The following is a 22695-nucleotide window of genomic DNA, read 5'->3' on the forward strand; positions in this document are numbered from 1 at the left end:
CTGATCAGACTTAATCCTAACATTACTGGCTTAGAAATTGACAGTCGCCACCATTTATTATGTATGTTTGCTGATGACTTCATCATGAATAAACCTGGGGCAACTAGACCCTGGGCCGGGCCCTTGCGTTCTGCCTGCTGGGGTGGCCCAGCGAGGAAGAAGAGGGCTCCCCCGAGATTGTGCCACTCCTTCCCTGGCGCTCTGCCACCCGCAGCATGTATGGGCGGCTGTGCAGCAGGGCTGGAGAGGCTGTCACACTAGTCCCATAGAATGTGCTGCAAAAGGAAACAGGGATTTAATCACAAAGTATTTGGTTTTAATTGTAACGGTTGTGACCGTTAATAATATGCCATCCATCATTCACTGCCATGGATGGCATATTATTAACGGTCACAATTAACCATTACAAACGAATACTTTGTAAATAAATGCCGGTTTTCTCGTTAATCCCGTCTGTATGTAAGCGCAGATACTAGGTTGGCGTTCTCGACAGAACACCAGCACTAAAATTTTAAACAAGGGGCTGCCTGAGGTCTCGCGCTTGCTGGGGACCTCGGCAGCCTTCCTGTTGACCATGCGGTGCTATGGCGGTGGGGGGTTGGGGGGGCCCTTCATGGTTTCTTGCACCGGGGCCCTGAAGGTTCTAGTTACGCCTCTGGCTGGTGGTATTCTGCATTGCACTGTATAATGTACTATTGCTGGGATTTGTAGTCCTCTATAGCCGGTGCCATTCTGCATTGATTGCTGTATAATTTTACCCTTTCCATTTCAATATATTGTACACCACGCTTTTTTGTTTTGTTTTTTACTTCCACCGCTTCAAGCTTGCTCCTGTGATGGACTGCAAGCTCAATACAAACTAGTAGTCCATCACTGAAGCCATTTTTATTATCCTGATTAACCGATTAATCGAACTTAATAATCAGCTAACTAATCGATTTTGAAAATAATCGTTAGCTACAGCTCTAGTTCCCAGGGACATTTCCGGGGATGGTCTCCTTAATCCGGGGAATTTCCCTGGAAATCAGGGACGAATGGTCACCCTACACCAGGGAGCCCTCTGTATCCACCATGGAGCCACCACAGAGCCTTCACTGGCCACCAGGGAGCTCCCAATAACCACCAGGTAGCCCCTACTGGCCACATTGGAGCCCCCACTACCCTCCTGGGAGCTACCACAGAGCCCCCACTAGTTATCAGGGAGCTCCCACTGGCCACCACAGATCCCACACTGACCAGTAGAGATCCCGCACTGACCACCTGACAGTCCGCATTGGCCACCTGGGAGCCTAATTAGGGAGCCACCTCTGCTGCACCCACATGCACCCGTGAAAGTCTCTGGACTCCTGGTGAGAGCCCGCACAGCCCACCTGAGAGCTCATACTGGCCACCTGAGAGCCCGCACAACCTCCTGAGGGCAGCACAACCACCTGTGGGCCTGCACAACCTCCTGAGAGCCCACACAATCCTCCTGAGACCCTGGAGACATCAGGGGGGGGGAACCTGAAGCAACATAGAGTATGTAGCTACATATTATTCTGCATTGCTGTAATACGGTATGTATTGCTGGGATTTGTAGTCCTCTATAGCTGATGCCATTCTGCATTGCGGTATAATGGTATTGCTGGGAATTGTAGTTCTCTATAGCTGTTGGTAGTCATTATTGCTGGGATTTATAGTCCTCTATAGCTGATGGTATTCTGCATTGTTGTGTAATGTATTGCTGGGAATTGTAGTTCTCTATAGCTGTTGGTATTCTTCATTGCTGTACAATGTATTTCTAAGATGTATAGTCTTCTGTAGCTGGTGGTATTATTCTCATTGCTGTATAATGTGCTGAGATTTGTAGTCCCTCTACAGCTTGGAGTTAGTGGCAGAACTACCAGGGTTGCAGCAGCCGTACACACACACAGCACTGATGAGGCATCCCTACACTACCAGTGTGCTATAATTTTCCTCAACCCATACATTTCTCTACCACGTCTCTTGCAGGTGTGCATGTCATGAAGAAATGGGGTCATGAAAACAGCTGATTTGGATGACTCGGCTCCACTGGAAGTGACACAGTTGAGAAAATGTATAGGATCAAGAAACATTATAGAACACTGACTTTGACATTGCCGCGCCCTCCCACTATCCTCCCACAGCTCACAGCCCAGAAGCATGGGCAGCCAGCGGGTGAGAGTGCCTAACTACCAGACATGGAGCGGCCAGAACTATGTAGGGAGCACAGTGGGAGGAGAGCACCATCCCCCAGCCTGTCACCCTTTTCATGGGCTTACTAGTGAGTGCTCACATCACCCGAACATTCACACTACCGTTACATGGATGGCAAAAGTGGCAGGCAAGGGAAGAGGCAGAGCGGGAGGGGGCCAAGTTGCTGCACCATGGGCCTCTGGGTTGTACTTGCCCCTTGGCTAAAAGTTGCCAGTCAGCCCCTGCTGTATTCCGTACGGTATTCAGGATTGTGGGCGCCGTTGGACTACATGTCGCAACCGTGGGGTGCAGATGCCATCCGCAATTAAATCAGCTCTCGGTGCTCAGCGTTTGCGGCATGCAATTAAAATTATTAGTGCCACCACCAGATTTGACTGTGTTCAGGGCCGGCCTTAGGCCCTTTGGCGCCCTGTGCGAGAAAGCTTTACAGCGCCCCTCAGTGACCACACCCCTAAAGCCGCAGCCAAACTAGTAGATGCGGTTGTGTTAAAGTGGTAGGGGCAGTGTCCCCCACCTCCCGGGTCCAACAGTCACTACTGTCGCCTTCTTTAACCAGTTGACATCCGCGGTGTTAAACCCCCTTCCCATACAGGCCATTTTTCAGTATTCAGCGCTGCAGTACTTTGACTGACATTTATTCCGTCATGCAGCGCTGTACTGAAATTAATTTTATACCCTTTTTTGGGGACAGATAGAGCTTTCTTTTGGTGGTATTTAAGTGGATGACATCCCACAGGGATCAGACTGTGTGTGATGGCTGATCCCGGAGATGTTGCTATGTATGTGTCATTCTAACTGCCCAGTTTGTCGTACATTGGATCTGGTCTGAGGTCTGCAGTGTATTGGTTCTGGTCTGAGGTCTGTCTTGTATTGGTTCTAATCTGAGTTCTGCCGTGTATTGGTGCTGGTGTGAGGTCTGCCGTGTATTGGATCTGGTCTGAAGTCTGCCGTGTATTGGTTCCGGCCTGAGTTCTGCCGTCTATTGGATTTGGTCTGAAGTCTGCCGTGTATTGGTTCTGGACTGAGTTCTCCAATGTATTGGTTCTGGTCTGAAGTGTGCCGTGTATTGGTTCTGGTCTGAGGTTTGCCATGCATTCTGCCATTTAGCTCACTTTCCAAACTGCAGTCATTGAATGCTAGGACTGCTGAATAGAGGACATACAGGTGAAACTCGGAAAATTAGAATATCGTGCAAAAGTTTATTTATTTCACTAATGCAACTTAGCCGTCTACCAGGAGATTTTGGAGCACTTCATGCTTTCTTCCGCAGACGAGCTCTATGGGGATGCTGACTTCATTTTCCAGCAGGACTTGGCACCTGCCCACACTGCCAAAAATTTTCTGAGATTGTGGATCTGGGTTTTCATGAGCTGTAAGCCATAATCATTACAATTATGACAAATCACTGCTTGAACTATCTTGCTTTGCATGTAATGAGTCTATTTCATATATTAGTTTCACCTTTTAAGTTATTAGTGAAATAAATTAACTATTGCACGATATTCTAATTTTTCGAGTTCCACCTGCACAGTAAATATTAGGGCTGATTTTAAATCCTCTGATTAATCAGTGCTGCTTCTTTTGTAACCTGTGGTATTAAATCTAGTCCAAGTCTGAGTGGCACAGTAAAAGTGTCCTATTGGACCTTTTTGACACTGTTATTTCTATATCTGCTATTGATATCATGACTATCTTTATAATAAACTATTCTTTATATAATTTTTAATAAGTTAGAAGGGACTGGAAGAGTCTACCTACATCATCTTTCAGTAGTTGTTTTGTGAAGTACAATGTGTTTGAAAAAATATCAGAAAATTATTTCAAATACGTCTAAAAATGTGTATTACAATTCTCATTGTGATAATTTTCCGAAGTTCCTAAAGTAAGTAGAGACCTTTCCACCTTCTTCAATCCCTTGGAGTGTGGGATGGAAAAATATAGAGCTTCAACATCGAGCCCTTCTAGTAAGGTATCTTCAGAAACCTCTAAATCATTGATAAGAGAAATCAAATCTGGCGTGTGTCTCTTACATATGATGTAAGTGATTCAACATGAGGATGCAGATGGTAATCAACATAAGTACTGATGTTACCGTTACCAAAGATGTCCCTCCTTAAAAAATAAATTGGTAAAGAGTAGGGCTGGTAATGATTAAAATTTTCGTGTTCGATTAATCAAATTTTTTTAAATCGATTTAATTATAACGCACATACAGATCCAACTACATTGGCCTATACACATACAGCACAGCAATGAAGTAATAAAATGAACTAGAATCACACTAATCCAGCACGTTATTAATCTCACGGGCCCCACTCAATATGGCCGCCGCTTGAGTGGGGCAACTCAGAATAATAACGTGCTGGATTAGTGTGATCCTAGTTCATTTTATTACTTCATTGCTGTGCTGTATGTGTATAGGCCAATGCCTTGGCTGGCGCCCATGCAGAAAGTTTCTTGGGCAAACTCACCGGCCCAAGTGGCTCCGTCGGCTAACGAAGGGGGAGGAGTCCGGTGATGTCAAGGATATTGGCGTCACTGGACTCCTCCCCCTTCCCTTCGTTAGCCATCACGGACATCGACGTCACCGGACTCCTCCCCCTTGCCTTCGTTAGACGACGGAGTGTCTTGGGGAAGGGGGGAGGAGTCCGGTGACGCCGATGTCCGTGACGTCACTGGATCGCCGACGGGACTCCCGGAAGTCGACGGATAGGTGAGTGTTTTCATTAGCGATCAAAATAATTTTAATCGATCAAAAAGTTTAACGATTAATCGAGAAATTAATATTTAATTTCCACAGACCTAGTAAAGAGCAAATATAATACAATCACAAAAAGCAAATTCTGCAAATTTCCAGGTACTTACCAATGTCAGAAATGCAATTTTTTAAAATATATAAACATAGGTATACAAGTTGTTATCCCCAGAAGACAAGTTTTCAGAAGTAGACATTTTGCTAACTGTGAAACTGAAGGTGTTATCTATTTACTGCTATGCCAATGTGATATGTTTTACATTGGAAAAACTCATAGGATATTAAAGAAAAGGATCTCAGATCATTTAACTGATGTGACAGCGCGTGATATGACATCACCTGTTGCTAGGCATATCAAATACATGGAGGGAATACAGACAAACGTCGTTTCTTTTTCCTAACCTAGATGGTGTACATAAACAAAATCCGGGGGGAGGGACTAGGATTAATTCCTTCTACAGAGAGAGTGCAGGTGGATACACCAAGCCAGATCATACGACTGGTCAGGGAATAATGATATGGTTAACTTTAGCTGTTTTCTATAGTGGAGTCTCATTCACATTTTTCTGCTTTTATTTGTAGTAATCCGACACTGTTATGGACTCTTCAGGTCTCCATTTTTGATCAAAAAAACATATATCTTTATGTAATTAATGAATTTTCACAGCTATATTTAATATGTTGTAGACAACTGAGTGGCCGCATTTGTGGGAGGAGTCGTGCGGCGAGTCCGTATTTAGGAAGGAGGGCTGGAGGTGTCTGGTGCACAGCGTCATCTTCGGCTGATTCTGTGCGCGTCGTCACTTCAGGTCTCTTTGTTTTTCGTCACTTCCGGTCTCCTAGTGGTTGCTCGAGACACGGAAGTGCTGTGTCTCCTCTTCAAGCCCATCTCTCCCGGCAACTCAGCCTGGGATCAGGTATAGGCCGCGGGGTAGGGGTCGGATCCAGGGGTGGGGTAGACTCTGCACTGGGTCGCACTATTGTGGCGGAGCTCTCATGTTGCAGGTGTGGGAAAAGTTATGATTTTCTTAAAGGGACACAGATATTCCCCCTGCTTTCTGTGTGTCACAGTTATTGTCTACTAAGCCTCATTGCTCCAACTAGCAGAAGTGGCCAGCTGTTGACATGATACCATTATCACTTACACATATCTGCAGGCATTTCAATAGGGGGTCGTAGCTCACTTCCCAGCCGCTATGACTAGGACAAGTAAACGTCAATGCGTTAGCAATTTATCTCCAGGGGCATCCGGATCCTAATTTATTGACTTTCCTTGTAGAAGGTTTCTCAGAGGGTTTCCACACGGGGCTTATCACTTTACCGCAGTCCTCCTATGAATGTGGGAACTTGAGATCAGCTTTAGGCGATCCGGATAGGGTCGATACTCTGTTGCACAACGAGTTAGAGAAAGGCTTCATAATTGAGCCTTTTGTGTATCCACCTTATGCTATATGGAGAGTGAGCCCCATCGGCTTGGTGTTTGGCAAGTTCAACAATAAATTCAGATTAATTTATGATTTGTCTGCCCCTCATTCCTCACATATTCCTCGTCTGAATGCATTAATTCCATCTGAGGAGTTCTCTTTAAAGTATGCATCCGTTGACAAGGCTATCCACTACATTTTACGGGCAGGTAAGTTTGCATGGTTATCTAAAGCTGATATTCTGACGCATTTAAATTGTTACCAATTAAGCAATGGTGTTAGGTGGAAAGAATTTTATTATTTTGCCACAAAACTGACTTTTCAGCTCCAAAAGTAGTCAATGGTTGTTTGACACTTTTGCTCAAGCATTACATTGGATTCTGGAGCACCTGGCTCATTGCCAGCAGGTTTTGCATTATTTAGATGATTTTTTGCTCTCAGTATTGCTGCAGACATTCAAAGTACTCAATGTCCCCGTTGCCTCTCAGAAGGTGGAAGGTTATTACCTTCCTTGGTATCACTCTCGATACGGTAGCCATGCAGGCCAATTTGCCACTGAATAAACTTGCCAGGATTAGACAGACATTGCACGGCCTTGTTTTGTCTCCTGTTCGCACCAGAAGGGAATTACAGTCCTTGTTAGGCATGTTGAATCATTCCCCAAGGTAGATCATTTAATTCCAGATTGTTGGCATTGTTGCCTACTGCCGCTGACTTGAATGCTCCTATTCACATTGACGTTGCATGATCGGTCTGACTTGGTCATGTGGCATGAATTTTTGCAAAACTGAAATGCTTTGGCCTCATCACCGCAGGTAGTCACGGATGCAGCAGCTTCAATTGGGTTTGCAGCTTTTTTTGGCACTCAATGGTTTGCTAGCAAGTGGCTGGAAGAAGTTCGGTCTATTCCTTAGTTTTTCGAGACTTCTGCATTATTCAAAATATATCCTATAGTGGCCACAGCTGTTAGTCAGGGTTCCTTCGTGGACAGGTCACACGGTAACATTCTTTACGGATAATCAGGCCACAGCTGATATTGTAAACAAAGGGAGGTCCAAGTCACTACTGATCATGTCTTTCTTACATTGTTTAACATGGCTGACACTTCGGTATAAGTTTAATACCACCTGCTGTCTCCTTCCTGGTAGATGTAACTGATGCTGATGCATTGTCTCGGTTTAAAATGCATGTTTTCTTAGACATCAGTGTAATTCAGCCAGGCTTATCAGCAATTCTCTGTCAGATAATACTCGGAAAGCTTATACTGTAGCATGGCATCTTTTCCAGAAATTCCTGGGGAGCATAATATTCGAGTTACTGACAGTATTTCTGGTATACTGGCTTTCATTGCTTACTGCTATACTGATCTTAAATTATCTCATACCACCATCAAAATGTATTTGGCAGGTGTGCAACATTTCCTAGCTTTGATTCACCACCTATAAGCCATCCTTATTTTCCGCCCATCCAGTTCGAGCCATATTGAAGGGCATTCAAAAAAATCAAGTCACGGTTCCAACCACCAGGGCTCCTGTGTCGAGTGACATGTTTTGTGCCATGTCTGAAGCATTGGATAGAAAGCCATTTGGGTTTCGTCCAAGCTTGGTCATGAAAGCAGCTATTTACCTTGCTTTTTATGTTTTTTTGAGGCCGGGTGAATTCACACGGGTTAATGATAAGTCAAATGTAGTCTTGAGGAAACATTTAGTCAGGCATGCTGGGCATTACGTTTTACTACTCCTGCAATATAAAACTAATCATGTTGGGGAGAGTAAAATAGTTTTGATCTGGGTCTGGATAGTAGGTGCCACAACCCTGGGATTTGTAGTAACAAGAGCAGAAAGTGGGGTTTTAAAAGCACCAAAAGACAACTCCACAAAACAAGATTCCATATAAAAAGTTAATTTTAATTGTGTTAATTTAAGAAACTGGATCAAAAATCCAATAATCAAGTTGGGGAGCCTACGGAGGTAATGTATTTTCACCCAGGTATTCCTTGGTGTCCGGTCATGGTCCTAGATCAATTGAGGTCTCAATTGTCACATCTGGTCGATGAGAGTCCGTTACTACCTTTCCTGAGCAACCCATTGTCATCTAGCAAGTTCATAGGACATTTGAGGATCCTTCTTACGCAGTTAGGTTTCAATGCCAAGCATTATTCGGGCCACTCTTTTCGGCTGCTTCCAGGCATGGTGTGCCAGCGCATGTGATCAAGCGGTTGGGCAGGTGGAATTCTGTTTGTTTTAATAGATACATCCCAAACCCTCACGTGGAAATGGCCAAAGCTTTTTTTCTAAATTAGCAAATTGATGTAGTAAAGTTAAATAAACATGGTTATGCTACTGGTTTGTTTTGCCCCCTTATTTGCATTACTGACCTCAAAGATCATGGCACAACTCTGATTTGTAGTTATTTTTGTGTGGGTCACGGATCGGGGCCAGGATCAGAGACTCCGACCACAAGTTGTAGGCAATGGAGTGGCCGCATTTGTGGGAGGAGTCATGCGGTGAGTCTGTATTTAGGATGGAGGGCTGGAGGTGTCTGGTGCACAGCGTCATCTTCGGCTGACCTTCCCCCCCTTTCCCCTTTATTTGCACCTGTTATTCCCAGAGTATGCCCGCTTATTGGCATTACTGACCTCAAAGATCATGGCACAACTCTGATTTGTAGTTATTTTTGTGTGGGTCATGGATCGGGGTCATGCAAGACTCCGACCACAAATATTTTTATATGGGACCTGAATAGTGCTACTTAATAGTGTCGGAGTATACTTTCTTTATAAAATGTGGTTGTATTATTATGGATTGTTAGATTTAATAGATTTGAGATAATTCAGATATTGTAATTTTTTTATTATTTTGAATTATTAACTAATGATATATATGGACTGGAATGCAAAATGAAAAAATTTCCTCCTCCTCTTTTTTTAAAAATTCTTTATTAGACACAAGTAGCAGATGTACATCATCCATAAAGGCAGGGCAGTAACAAGATTAGAGTCAAGTATAAACAAATAACAAAACCGCTATTGAATGGATATTGAATAGTATAAGACGACTTTTAAACCTTTAAAACATCCCCCAAAAATTGGGGGTCATCTTATATGCCGAGTATAAAATGTGAACATTAAATCCAGCGGTGTACGGGATGTTGCCAGCGTAGATAATGATTGACCGTAGTTTTATGCCACCACATGGATGCGCTCTCAGTTCGTTAGCAAGACCCTATCATGGCTCCACCAGCAAAAAGAAGGAAATATGAAGCAGGTTTTAAGCTGAAAGTCGTAAACTTTGCCAAGGAGCATAATAACAGTGCTGCTGCAAGACATTATGGAGTAACAGAAAAGCTGGTCCGAGACTGGAAATCAAATGAAGATGCATTAAAGAGTATGCCAAAGACTAAATGTGCATTAAGAAAAGGCACCCCACATTGGCCAGAACTTGAAAATCATGTAGCAGACATGGTACATGAGCATCGTCAAAATGGTTATGTAGTGACACGAAACAACATACGTATGTTTGCACTTCAGTGGGCTAAATCTAACCCAGATCACAGCAAAGGATTTAAGGCCACTGTATCCTGGTGTACTAGGTTCTTGGAAAGGCATAATCTGGTACTGAGGCAAAAGACCAAAATTGCACAAAAATTACCTGCAGATCTCGACAGTAAAATAAGTAATTTCCATCGATATGTAATACAACAGCGCAAGAAACACAACTATGCGTTAAGTAATATCGGAAATATGGATGAAACTTCTATGAATTTCGATATCATTGGAAATAAAACTGTCAATTCAAAAGGTGCCAAAACAGTGTTAATTAAAACAACAGAACATGAGAAGTCCAGTTTTACAGTGGTACTAGAATGTACAGCTGATGGCATCAAACTAAGACTAATGATTGCTTTTAAAAGAAAAACAATGCCGAAAATCAAGTTCCCTGTTGGAGTTTTTGTACATGTGAATGAAAAAGACTGGATGGATGAAGAAGGGACAAAGTTATGGCTTGATTATGTGTGGAGTAGGCGAACCAGGTGGACTTCGTCGAGAACGTAGCCTACTGGTGTGGGATATGTTCAGGGCTCATTTAACTACCAGCACAAAGAAGGCTGGCAAGCATAAACACAGATGCGGCAGTTATTCCTGAAGGATTGACATCGTTGGTACAGCCACTGGATGTGTGCCTAAACAAGCCATTTAAAGATCGCATTCAAGAACAGTGGAATAAGTGGATGGTTAGCAGCGAAAAAGTCATTCACAAAAGGAGGAAACATGCGTGCTCCACAGTTGGATGTTATGTGTAACTTTGTCATATTCGTAGAAGGTATGGCGCAATTTAGTTAAACTGGCGGTAACCCGGCCTTTGGACAATTTTAATATAACTCACTTCTTTACAAATTAAATTATTAGAAGGAAATGGGCGAGGCACTTCTTATGCAGGGTCTCTAATTCTCTTACCTGTCTCAGTAAGTCATTTGTTTTAGTGGTAAAAGCTTTTTTCCGTTCAGAGCCCATCTGGATAAGGAGCCCCAGAAGGACACATTTATGCGTTTTCCCACATGGAGAGATATCGGGATTCTCATTTTCTTGGAAGAATTACTTCAAGTGTGTTTTGATGTCGTCTAAAATTGGCCCCTCCTGCAGGAGCAATTCGTTAAGCCTCCAGGACCAAGAGCGGGAGGCGTCAGGGCTCAAGGATAAGACGAGGGAAATAAGAGCGTGATCTGAAAGGACCGAGGCCTCTATTAAGCAAGAGGAAGTAGAGCCTGTGAGACCAACAGGAGGTCGATACGGGAGTAGGATTGGTGGACGGGTGAATAGAACAAAAAGTCTTTAACCGTGTGGTGGTGGACCCTCCACACATCTATCAGTCCCATGAAATGAAGTGTCTTTTTGAGTTTACGAAGGCTCGGATTGGACAGATGTGAGGTTCCTTTAGACGCATCTAGGATGGGGTCTAGTACCAAATTGAAGTCGCCCCCCACTATCAAAGGCCCTTTTTGGAACTCTCGCATTGTGGTCATGCAAGCATCTAAGAAGGTTAGTTGGTTCTGGTTAGGGAGGTAGAATGAAGCTAACGTAACCTGTCGACCACCCCACAAGTCACCCTTCAGGAACAGGTATCTGCCATTCCCACCGCCTGACAACACCATTTCGCTGTTCTAGAGATTAAAGGATAATTAAAGCCTTGGGTGTTTTTGCATATATCTACTGCTAGCAAGCAAAAAAAAAACCTCTTTGAAAAGGGTTAATACTTACCCGTGTCTTCTCCACACCCTCCCCTCCGAAAATGTGAAAAATCTCGGGCGGCCTCAAAGCATCTTGGGGCGGGCGCATGTGCAGATCACATTTTCGCCCGGGACACGAGGAGAGACACAAGGTAAGTCTATGGACGCGTGCAACCGCATGCAGACACCGTGGGACAGGAAGTGCCAGCAAGCCCAGAGAGGTCAGCGCTGGATCGGAGACCCGCCTCAGCGCTGGAGGGACAGATGAAGAGGACAAGAAAAAAGAAGAAGATCGGATTAAGAAACATCATTTAAGGTAAGTGCTGACATTAACATTGGGGGGAGGGAAAAACATTTTTGACTTTAATGTCACTTTAAGATCGAGACTCCCTTTGTCTTTGAATCCGAGGTACTGGCATAATAGCCAAGTGGAAAATGATTATTAGAGAATCTGGTGCTTTATCTGTTTGGAAATGCATTTCTTGAATAAACGCTATATCAGCAACGAAGTCTCCAGAGCTCATTGAATATGCCAACATGTTTTTCTGGGGAATTCAGGTCCCTAACATTGAATGATACAAATTTAGCTTTATCCATGCCAGCCTACAAGGATGGCACAGTATACTAGCGTGCAGAACGGGCCACTGGAGAGATAAGCAAGCTTATAACAAGATTTCCAATTAACCGGTCCTTTGAGGTGGATGGCTTCTAGGTATGTCACGGGTAGGAGGGCAGAAGAAGGAGGAAGGAAAGGGAGGAGAAAAAAAAAAGCGGAAGAAGAAAAAGAATGATTCAACAGGTTAAAAAGAACCAAAATCACACTACTAACTTGCGACCAAAAAACTGTTCACACCTTCACTCCCTGTCAGGATCCGGCCAGCAGAAACCGACAGGGATGAAGGAAACCTACATGGGGGTTGAGTCTTGCAATGGTCAACCGGAGACTTCCTGACATACCCCAAAGTGTAAAAGTTATTACGTGTCACCCTAAATACTAGAAAGAAAACAAAAATGGTTAAGGTTAAACAGGTAATAAGACCACTTTATAAAACTTACGTCCCTGTGGCAGTATAACGTACATCAGATCCCAACATCTACCTCGCTATCCTGGGCCAAGTGCCAGGGGCGCGGGGCCTCACGGCTGCAGGGGGCGAGACGAGGGCTAGAGGACAGCAGGATGATCTGCGAGCGGGCATACGAATATCACACAAAACTCTTCACCCCGCATTCCTGTCAGTCAGCCAAGGTCAACAACAACACCATGGTATATGGCTAAAACAGAATAATAAGGTATGGACTTAGCGACTGAATTAAAAACAAATTATTAAGGGTCAGAAGTTGAGCATTAATATTAAGGGAATAAGACCCTGGTGAAAACATCCTATAGGAATCACATCTCAAAGGCAGGAGAATATACACCGAATACCAACAATTAAATCACCAGCTTGGGCCGAGTGCTGGAGGTGCGGGGCATCGTGGGCACTCCACCGCGGTAATGAAAGGATAGTGACTGACAGATATCAGGATAATAAGCGAACGTGCAGAGGAGTGACCCACCAAAATCTTATACCCCGAACTCCCGTCAGTCAGCCCAGGTCAACAACCATACCCTGTTGTACTAAAAAATCAGATCAATGAAGTACAGTCTGGGAGATAAAATCAGTGACACATTAATAACTAAGGCCCAAAGGCGATCAGTAATACCAATGAGGCAAGACAGCCAGCGGCACCTGAGCGCAAACTGGTAGAGGTAGCGGATCATAGGTAAACCCATCTCCGATAATAGTTAGCTCACGGTTCAGGGAATAAGGGGTTAGCCGGCAAGGTGGGACTCTGGAACCTTCTGGGTCGTGTAGATTGTGGCCTCTGAGACAGGGATGAGAAAGATGGGCCCCACGGTGGCAGTGTAGGCACTGTCCAGTCTGGAACAGAGATTGGTTCAGTGTCCATGAAGACTAAGAGATCTGGAAGTTGCCTAGGAGCATGTAACCGCATGTAAATATTTTTCCAAATATTCACATGAAACAGATAGCCTCAGCGATAAGAGGCTCCTGAGGAAACAATCTTTTCCAGCAGAGGCTTCAGGATCCGATGCATCTGCAGAGGGCATCCCAACAAATCTGGAAGGATTTGAATGGATGCATCGTCAAAGTCGAGCAGACCAGATTCCCACGCTTTTGGCAGAGTCATCTCTTTGACCGAATAGAAATGGACCCTGCAAAGGGTATCTCTAAACATGGAATTGTCAGTGCGTACCCGTTCAACGCGCTGAACCCGATTGAGCTCCATCTCTGCGGTGGGGGTTCCCTGCCGTGGATCTGGTTCAGAATGGATTTAACAGTAAGTTGTAACTCCGCGTTGGAGGTGGCTTCAGGAATACCTCGCAGTTTGAGGTTATTGCTTCTACTCCTGTTCTCCAGGTCATCTTAGTGAAACACCAAGTCAATCAGGCATTGATCGGTTTTGGCTGATTCCAATTGTGCCACACGGGTTTCAAGAGCAGCATGTGCAGTAGCAGCAGAGTCAGCTCAGTTAGAGAGAGCTGAGATGGAATCCCTTATCTCACGTAGTTTGGACCGGAGGAGCTGTTGTAGAGTACTGCAGCCAGTCTTGTCTCGTGGGCAGGGCCGCAAGCAGAGCCGAGGCTTCGGGGTGGAACGGAGCGGCCCCCGGCCTCAAATCACTCCCACTCTGCATCTCCCCTCTTACAGCAGTGTGCCACTCCATAGGGTCTAGCGTCAGGTCTCCAGCCAGGTCGGGACCTCAGGAGGATGAAGGCGATAAGGAGGGTGAGGAGGGGTGGTGACATCACCTGTGGATCGCTTGGAGTCAGTTGGGGAAGGCGCCATGGGCCCAGGAGCTGCCAATTAAGCTGTTTTTGGCACGAAGAAACATGACACCGGCGGTTTGGCTGACTATGAGGACCGGCCGGACTTCTTGCCCTTCTTTGACATGGTGAGTAGGGGTGGTAGTGGGTGGGAACGAGAAACTAAAAGACGTTGGGGTAGCAGAGCTCCAGTGAAGTGTGTCTTCACTCGGCCATCAGGTGACACGCCCCATTCCTCCTCCTTTTGAAGAGTGTAGAACGCATGAACACCTTAGGAAATAGATCAATCAAAGGTATATAAACCCCTGTGTGTGGGGAGAAACGCATGAGAGTTGAAGCGCCATCCAGCAGCCATGGCGATTGACTGACTTCAGCTACTATTGTTCATACAAAAGCACGGGGTTCACAATCAAAGTTTTTACTTGCTTCAATACATGATCATCTACACTGCAGATCACATGGGATGGATTTTTTCATCTAAATAAGATAATTACGTTTGCGTCTCCTCTACGCACCTTTGATTTGTCTGCACACCAAGGACATTGCACCAACCTATCTAGAAAGTGCCGTGCCAAGTTAGGAGACAATACTTGTATATACGCACAAGATACTTAGGGGTCTATTCACAAAGCTGCCGAAGGATCTGGCCGTAGTTCGGCCGATCCTTCGGCTAGCTTCGGCCCCAGGACCCCTTCGGTTCAGGAGAACCGAGGGGGTGCTGTACGGGCTATTCACAATAGCCCGTACAGCTCCCGATCACAGCGGAGCGGCTCAGAGGGATCTTTCAGAATAGCCCGAACAGCAGTGTGAAGCCTGCCGGAGGTTCGGCTCAGCCGATCCAGATGTTGGATCGGCTGAGTCGAACTCCTTCTGCACTTCGGGTCAGCCGAACATGCATAGACCCCTTAGTCTCTGATGTATCCAATTTGGTTGTTTGTACATGACTTTGGAGAACAAGCTAACATACTATCTCATTAAGTGCATATCGGTGTCTCGCATACAGTTGGCCGAAGTGCGAAGTCCATGATATAAGCCTTTCCAGAGACTCTTGATCCAGGCAAGCATATGTGTTTACACAAGATATGGTTGTGTCTGATTGTGCGCACTACTTGGTTCCTGACCAATTGGATTTTCCATTCCTATACCAATTTGATCTTTGTGTGATGATGATCTAGAGAACAATCATTACAATAATAACCATCTCTATGGAACATTTTGCTGTTTGGTTTCCTCTTTCTATTGAAACTACTAGTTTCCAAGTAATACAGATACGTCACCAGATATATCGTTACCCATCTTTTTCTTATCAAGTCTTTTTACACTGTGATCGATCTCCGGCTGTTACATATGAAACACGATACCGTACCAGGAGGTGCCATATCCTAATCCCGGGTTGCATTAGAATAATATTTTTTTATAGTATTTTTGGTTAGCTTATGTCAGTTTCATACATTTTTGAGATCCAGGATACTGTACATGGTTCATGGATATCTAGGTCAATATAGTCTAACCATGGCTGGTAGGGAATGTGTGTTTTTTAGGATGTTTTAAATGTATGTTTATATATTTGTTGTTTGATTTTTTTTATTTTTCTTTGGATTTTTTTGACTTTTTTCTATATGGCCATTAATAAATTGATATTTTTCTAAAACTGATAGTGTGATTAACCCTTTTTGGGATCTCTATTGGGGGATAATTAGGGATGTCCCGATACCACTTTTTTAAGACCAAGTACAAGTACTTGCGCTCAGGTGTTTGCCGATACCAATTACCGATACTTTTTCTTAAAGGGACATGTGCCATTTTTTCTAAAACAACACAGACTAATGATTTTAGGGCAGTTTCTCACCCGGGCTAAATACAGATGTCCCCAAAGCAGAATACAGATGTCCCCAAAGCAAATCCCAGCAGAGCACAATAGATCCCAGAGCAGCACATACATCCCACCATATCTGCACAATAAATCCTAAAACATCTGCACAATCAATCCCACAACATCTGCACAATAAATCCTACAATAGCACAATATATCCCACCACAGCAGCACAATAAATCCAACAACATCTGCACAATAAATCCCACAGCAGCACAATACATCCCACCACAGCAGCACAATAGATCCCACAAAATCTGCACAATAGACATGTGCCATTCGTTTCGTTCTGAATCGAAATTCGGACGACATTTCGGAAATTCAGACATATTTCCGATTCCGAAATTTGTTAGCGGTAGTCTGGACGAAATTTCGTTTGCTGGACGAAGTTTCATTGCAGCAAAATTCAAATTTTTTTTTTAGTCTGCAGAAGAGGAAAAAAAGCCTGAGGTTCCCACCAATTCATACCAGACCCTTTAGATCTGGTAGGAATGTTAGGAGGGATCCCCCGAGTTAAAACAAAAAAAGTGCGTGCCACGTGCCCTCGGCATTGGGAGGGTGTCCCCATGCCGATGGGGACAAGGGCCTCTTCCCCACAAACCTGACCCGGTGGTTGTGGGGGTCTGCGGGCAAGGGGGCTTATTTGCATCTGGGTAGCCCTTTAGTTAAGGGGCACCCAGATGCCGCCCCCCCTTGTGAATGAGTAAGGGGTACCCATTCACTAAAGGGTTAAATAAAATAGATATTAGAAAGTCCAGACTTTTGATAAAATCCTTTAATTGAAAAAAAACAGACAATTTTTGACTAGTAGGAATGTTTGGGGGGGACCCCACGTCCCCCCCCCCCATTTTTGGGGGCTGGGGTTCCCCCTTAAAATTCCTGCCAGACCTAAAGGATTTTAGGGGGAATCCCACGCACTTTTTTTTTGTTTTAACTTGGGGGGGTCCATCCTATCATTCCTACCAGACCTAAAGGGTATGGTATGAATTGTGGGGGAACCACACACTTTTTTTTTCTCTTCTGCAGACAAAAATAAATTTTAAAAAAATCCTGTCATTTTGCTGCAACAAAATTTCGTCCAGAATACCGCTAACGAATTTTGTCCGAATCCCAAACGAATTGAATTTGGGACCCAAATCCCGAAACGAATTGAATTTCGGACCCAAATCCCGAAAAACAAAATAATGCAAAATCCGAATCGAAACGAAACGAAAAAGGAGGCACAAATTATTGCAGGACAGATTTCATACACCCTACAAAGTGCTCATCTGTTGGTACAGGAGGGTGAGGAGCAACAGGACATAAGGGAATGTTTGCGTTCTCTCCCGAATAAGGAGGACATGGAAGGCTATATAGCTAGATTGGAAGGACTTATTGTAGCTGCAGGCTTTAAAAGTAGATATTACAAGTATTGGACACCTGGAAAGTGAAATGGAGGAGAATATGGACTTATGTTCTTACAGATTGGATGTACACCAGCAAGCTATTGATAAACATGGAGTCCAGATCCAGCATATGATATATCGGTTGGATGATATTGAAAATAGGAGTAGACGTAATAATTTGCGGCTGTGTGGTATACATGAGTCTGTGGATATACAACCTATTTCCAACGGTAAAGTCTGTGTTAAAAATAGTATGATGGATAAAACTTCAGATTCTGAACTAATAATTGACAGAGCACATAAGAGTACCAGGATAATTTAATGGGGATTCCACAAGACCTAGGGATGTGATCTGTCGTTTACATTACTATACTGAAAAATAAGCTATTTTAACAGCAGCTAGACTTAAAAATACAATGGTGAGTTGCTGCCTCAGTGGTCTCCGGGTGTAACCTCTCCCCCTTTAGGTAATAACCATTTATAACAACACGCAGAAAAGTGGGGTTTTTTTGAGAGGTATAACACCATAAAAATATTTATTTTAAATATAATAAAACACATGTATACATTTCATGAAATAGAATATTAGTTCAATATCATCTTAAGTACATTAAAACAGTTGCATCCTAGTTCCAATTCATTTTGTTCATACGTATTCATTTGGGAAATCCATGTATCCAGTCCCTACGGGTTTCGCATATTGCTTCCTCAGGGGAGCATGGATCTGTCTAATGGGAAATTTTGAGTTTTAAATTAATTTATCTAGATAACGCAATATGTAAATCCATTTTGAAGTCTAAACACCGAAGAGAACCGTGCTCATGGCGGCTCCGCCGGAGAGAGGGACACCCATCACCAATATCACCCCCATAGCCCAATCACCTCTCACTTACCACCCAATGGAATTCCCAGATGTGGATAGGATTCCCCAGATCAAGTGTGGACAGGGATCGGAATCCCGACGTCACCACTCCGTCCAGGGGTCAATTTGGGGGCCCTAAGAGAGGGTGCTCGCGGAACGAACAGTTTGTGGAGAGCCGCCTGTGCTGAGGAATTAGTTGAGCTATTATATCTCTCTGTAGGACATCATACCTCCTATCGTGTATATTTAAATTCACATATATGTATTTATGTGTATCCATACTTGTAAGTATTATGTGGATAATTGACCCAAGATGACCTGTCTCTCTTGTCTTCTCTCACAAAAACGGCAATCCAGTTGTGTCACCTAAATTATTAATTGCTCCAGAGTAGCAGGTATACCGATCCGTGCTAATTCATCTTTTAGCTGACCGGATAAACCAATACGGAATTGGTCAATCAGAGCAATGTAATTTAGTGCAGTATCGGGTGCCACCTCCCTGAACTCAATAATGTAATCCTCCACTGGTCTTCTCCCCTGTCGCAGAGACCGGAGGGTATTACGGACAGTGGCAGAACGCAGGGGATCATCATACAAAACGTTCATGGCAATTACAAATGATTCCCAAGTAATATTGGGCTGTCACTGCATAGCAGCTGATGAGCCCAGGTTTGAGGATGCCCAGAAAGTAAGGAAATTGCAGTACGCACCTTAATGTAGTCTGTGGCATAGGTGTGGGGTTTCAGTGAGAACAGTAATTCGCATGAGGAGATAAACATCCGGTAGTCCTTGCGTTGGCCAGAAAACTTCTCGGGTAAGGCTTCGGGCGGCTCACGTGGCACGACTTCAAACATGCGTGGAGGAGTGGTAGGAGGCGAGGAGGGTAAAGCAGTAGCCTCCACAGTGCGTTGCTCCTGCGTTCTCATTCTTTTTAACACAGTCTCATGGCTCGATTGTAGTTATTGAAGAGCCTGCGTCATACCTGTCACTTGTTGGAGGAGGTATGTCATGGTTTTAGGTGTTCCCGCGGGATCCATGAAGGCTGAGTTATTATGTTAGGGGGGGGGAGAAGTTCCCCTGTTTGCTGGAGTGGACCCCAATAGCAGGGAACAATACCAGAAGGAGAGTCCAGGCTGAGGTACAAGATAGGTTGATCCAAAATACGTTGTCAGAGTACAGTCCGGGTCGAGGCAGGCAGGGAGTATCAACGGGGAGACAAGCCAGAGGTCGATAACCAGGAGATCCAAATAGCTGGGCAGGAAACAGGAAATGAGGCTTCGTAGCTGCTTTGGGTATGGCAGAATAACTCAGCAACAAGTCTTGGCTCTGGCTGGGAATTAAACCCAGCAGGAACCAGAAATGCCCCCGTTGTCTGGGCAACGAGAAAGCTACAGGTCCCGGGGAACCAATGGGACTGCTAGGGGAGAAGGTGTGCTCGCACAGCCCTCCCTAGCAATGATCAGCACCCGAGGCGACTAATAGGCTAAGGCAACGTCACGCACGCATGTCATGCACGCACACGCACCTGCAACCAGCCGCCGGGGACCAAATCACCCCAAGAAGGACTCTACAATCTCCGCCGTACCAGCCGGACCCCAGGTAAGAGGGCACCCCTGGTCCCACGGCATTTACAAAGGTTTGTAATTCTGTTATAGAGTTTTGCCCCTTTCCCCTTCAGACATCAGAGGCCCATATATCTGTGCGTCCAAAACCAGGGAAAGACTTATCAGAATGTGGACACTTTCGTCCACTTTCCCTTATTAATATTGATCTTAAATTATACGCAAAAGTGTTGGCGTCTAAATTAAAAAAGATTTTACCTAAGATTATACATTCAGATTAAACCGGTTTTGTCCAGGGGCAGGAAGCCAGGCATAGTACTACTCGGGTTATTAACTTGATAGCACTTGCTCAGAAGGGAAATAAGCCCCTATGCCTTCTGTCGGTCGATGCCGAGAAGGCATTCGACAGAGTAAATTGGCATTTTCTTAGAGAGTCTCTTCTGCAGTTGGGACTAGGAGAGTTATTTGTATCTAAAGTGATGGAATTTTACATACATCCTATGGCTAAGGTACGGGTGAATGGGGTTTTGTCGGGTTCTTTTCCTATATATAATGGTACTCGTCAGGGATGCCCATTATCACCCCTGTTATACATTATAGTAATGGAACAACTGGATGCTGCCATTAGACAAAACCCTTTGATCAAGGGCATGACCTCTCGAACACAACAGCATAAATTGGCGTTATATGCTGATGATTTGCTTTTATTTATAACTTCTTCATTAGTATCAATACCTAATATACTTAAAGAGCTTGAGAGATATGGGATTTAAGTAATTTTCATATAAATATATTGAAATAAGAATTTTGGAATATATCATTAACAGATAAAGTACAATCTTGTATTAAGAAAACTTTTCCATTTAAATGGCAGTCCAACTATATTTCACATCTGGGCATTAATGTACCTAAAGATTTAACTACATTATATGTATTAATTTCTGTGATTGGTCAGAAAAGATCTTTACTCACTTCTCCACATGGCATTGTCTATGTCTGTCATGATTGGGAAGGTTAAATGTCCTAAAAATTGACATTTTGCCCAAAATCCTTTACAGGTTTCAGACAATGTCAATTTTATTGCCAGGTTCTTTTTTTAAGAATTTGAAGACAGCTGCAATTAAATTAGTGTGGTGAAGTAAAGCTCCATGAATTAGTGCAAGCATATTAATGAGACCAAAGAAAAGAGGAGGATTAAGAATACCGGATTTTGCCCTGTACCGTAAGGCGGTTATATTATCAAGGTTATTAGATTGGAAACACAACAGTCAAAATAAGGTGGGGGTAAAGTTAGAAGATGTTTCTCCAGTACCTCTGGTTAACATCCCTTGGTTGCCAATTGAGTGTAGACCACATTGGTCTAGCTTGCCATACCCAGTATTACGAATATGGGATAGGTCTTTTATTAAGTATAACTTATCTTCAAGACCTGGCCCATTAACCCCTAGGCCATCTGGTATGCAAAGTATTTCCTAAATATTGAGAATGCAATTGCTCTACAAGTTTGGCAGGTTTTAGAGTTAGGAAAAGACTATATGAAAACAGAGCTAAGACCAGAGAGACAGACTAATGGGAAAACATGGCTAGAGGCTATGCAGTTATTGGATTATATAAGATATCTTAGGGCCCATAATACCCTAAATAGGTAATTGACTCCGTTCGAAAAATTATGTGTACTAAGAGCACCTATTGAACCCTCTTTATCAGTAGTATATGGCCTTATGAGAGAGGAAGAGGCTAAAGGGCATACAAAGTATATGAAAAGGTGGTATAGGTGCCCATATAAATCCGGATTTGACTGATGTTGGAGATGCATTAGAGAGGAGGGAACAAATTTGCATATCCGGTGGAGCTGCCCTAGATTACAGCCGTTCTGGGAATCAGTGTTTGAGGTGTATCACTCTATGGAGTCCTCAAATATAGAGGGTGGTCCCTTAGTAGCATTACTATCACTGATTCCCGGGTCTATTCATAATATAAGGAAAGATATCTTAAGATTTGTTTTGGCGGCAGCTAGAGTTAGTATATCTCGAAGTTGGAAATCCGTAGAACCACCTACTTTAGAGAGTTGGGGGAATATAATGGAGCAGATGAGGTATATGAACTGAGGGCAAGAGATGCGGATAGGAAGGATAAATATGATAAGACATGGGAGAAATGGGAAACATATAGAAGCTCAGAGGAGTTTAGGATCTTGGTAAAGAGGGCCAGAGTTAAGGGGAGAGGTATAGATGAGAGCAATCCCCGTAGGTAGATATAAATATCAATAAATGTAATTTTCATTTAAGTGTTAATAGGAGTATAGGTATCCCCTCAGAGGTACATAAACAGTGGATGCATTTTATATATATATAATTTCTGATATAGCACTCGACCTGGATGATTGGTTAGTAAGTCAAGGGATGAGTGTGGATAAATATGTTGGAGGGAGGAGAATGTGGGATAGTGGTGAATATATTATTGGGGGAGAGTTGAAGGGAGGGAAGGAACGGGTAGGAGCACAAATTGTTTCTTTTTGAATAATTAATATATTAGATAAATGAGATCACATGTATTTATTAGGG

The 22695-nt window shown here is 43.8% G+C and overlaps 1 protein-coding gene across 1 annotated transcript in view; it reads left to right on the forward strand.

The window, feature by feature from the left end:
• Positions 1-22695, forward strand: part of LOC108799034 (calpain-9-like) — a 214315-nt gene that overhangs the window by 97329 nt on the left and 94291 nt on the right. The gene's annotated exons all lie outside the window — the stretch shown is intronic.

This window comes from Nanorana parkeri, unplaced genomic scaffold (genome assembly GCF_000935625.1).
Source record: "Nanorana parkeri isolate BGI_ZX_2015 unplaced genomic scaffold, ASM93562v1 scaffold1609, whole genome shotgun sequence".
Lineage (NCBI taxonomy): Eukaryota > Metazoa > Chordata > Amphibia > Anura > Dicroglossidae > Nanorana > Nanorana parkeri.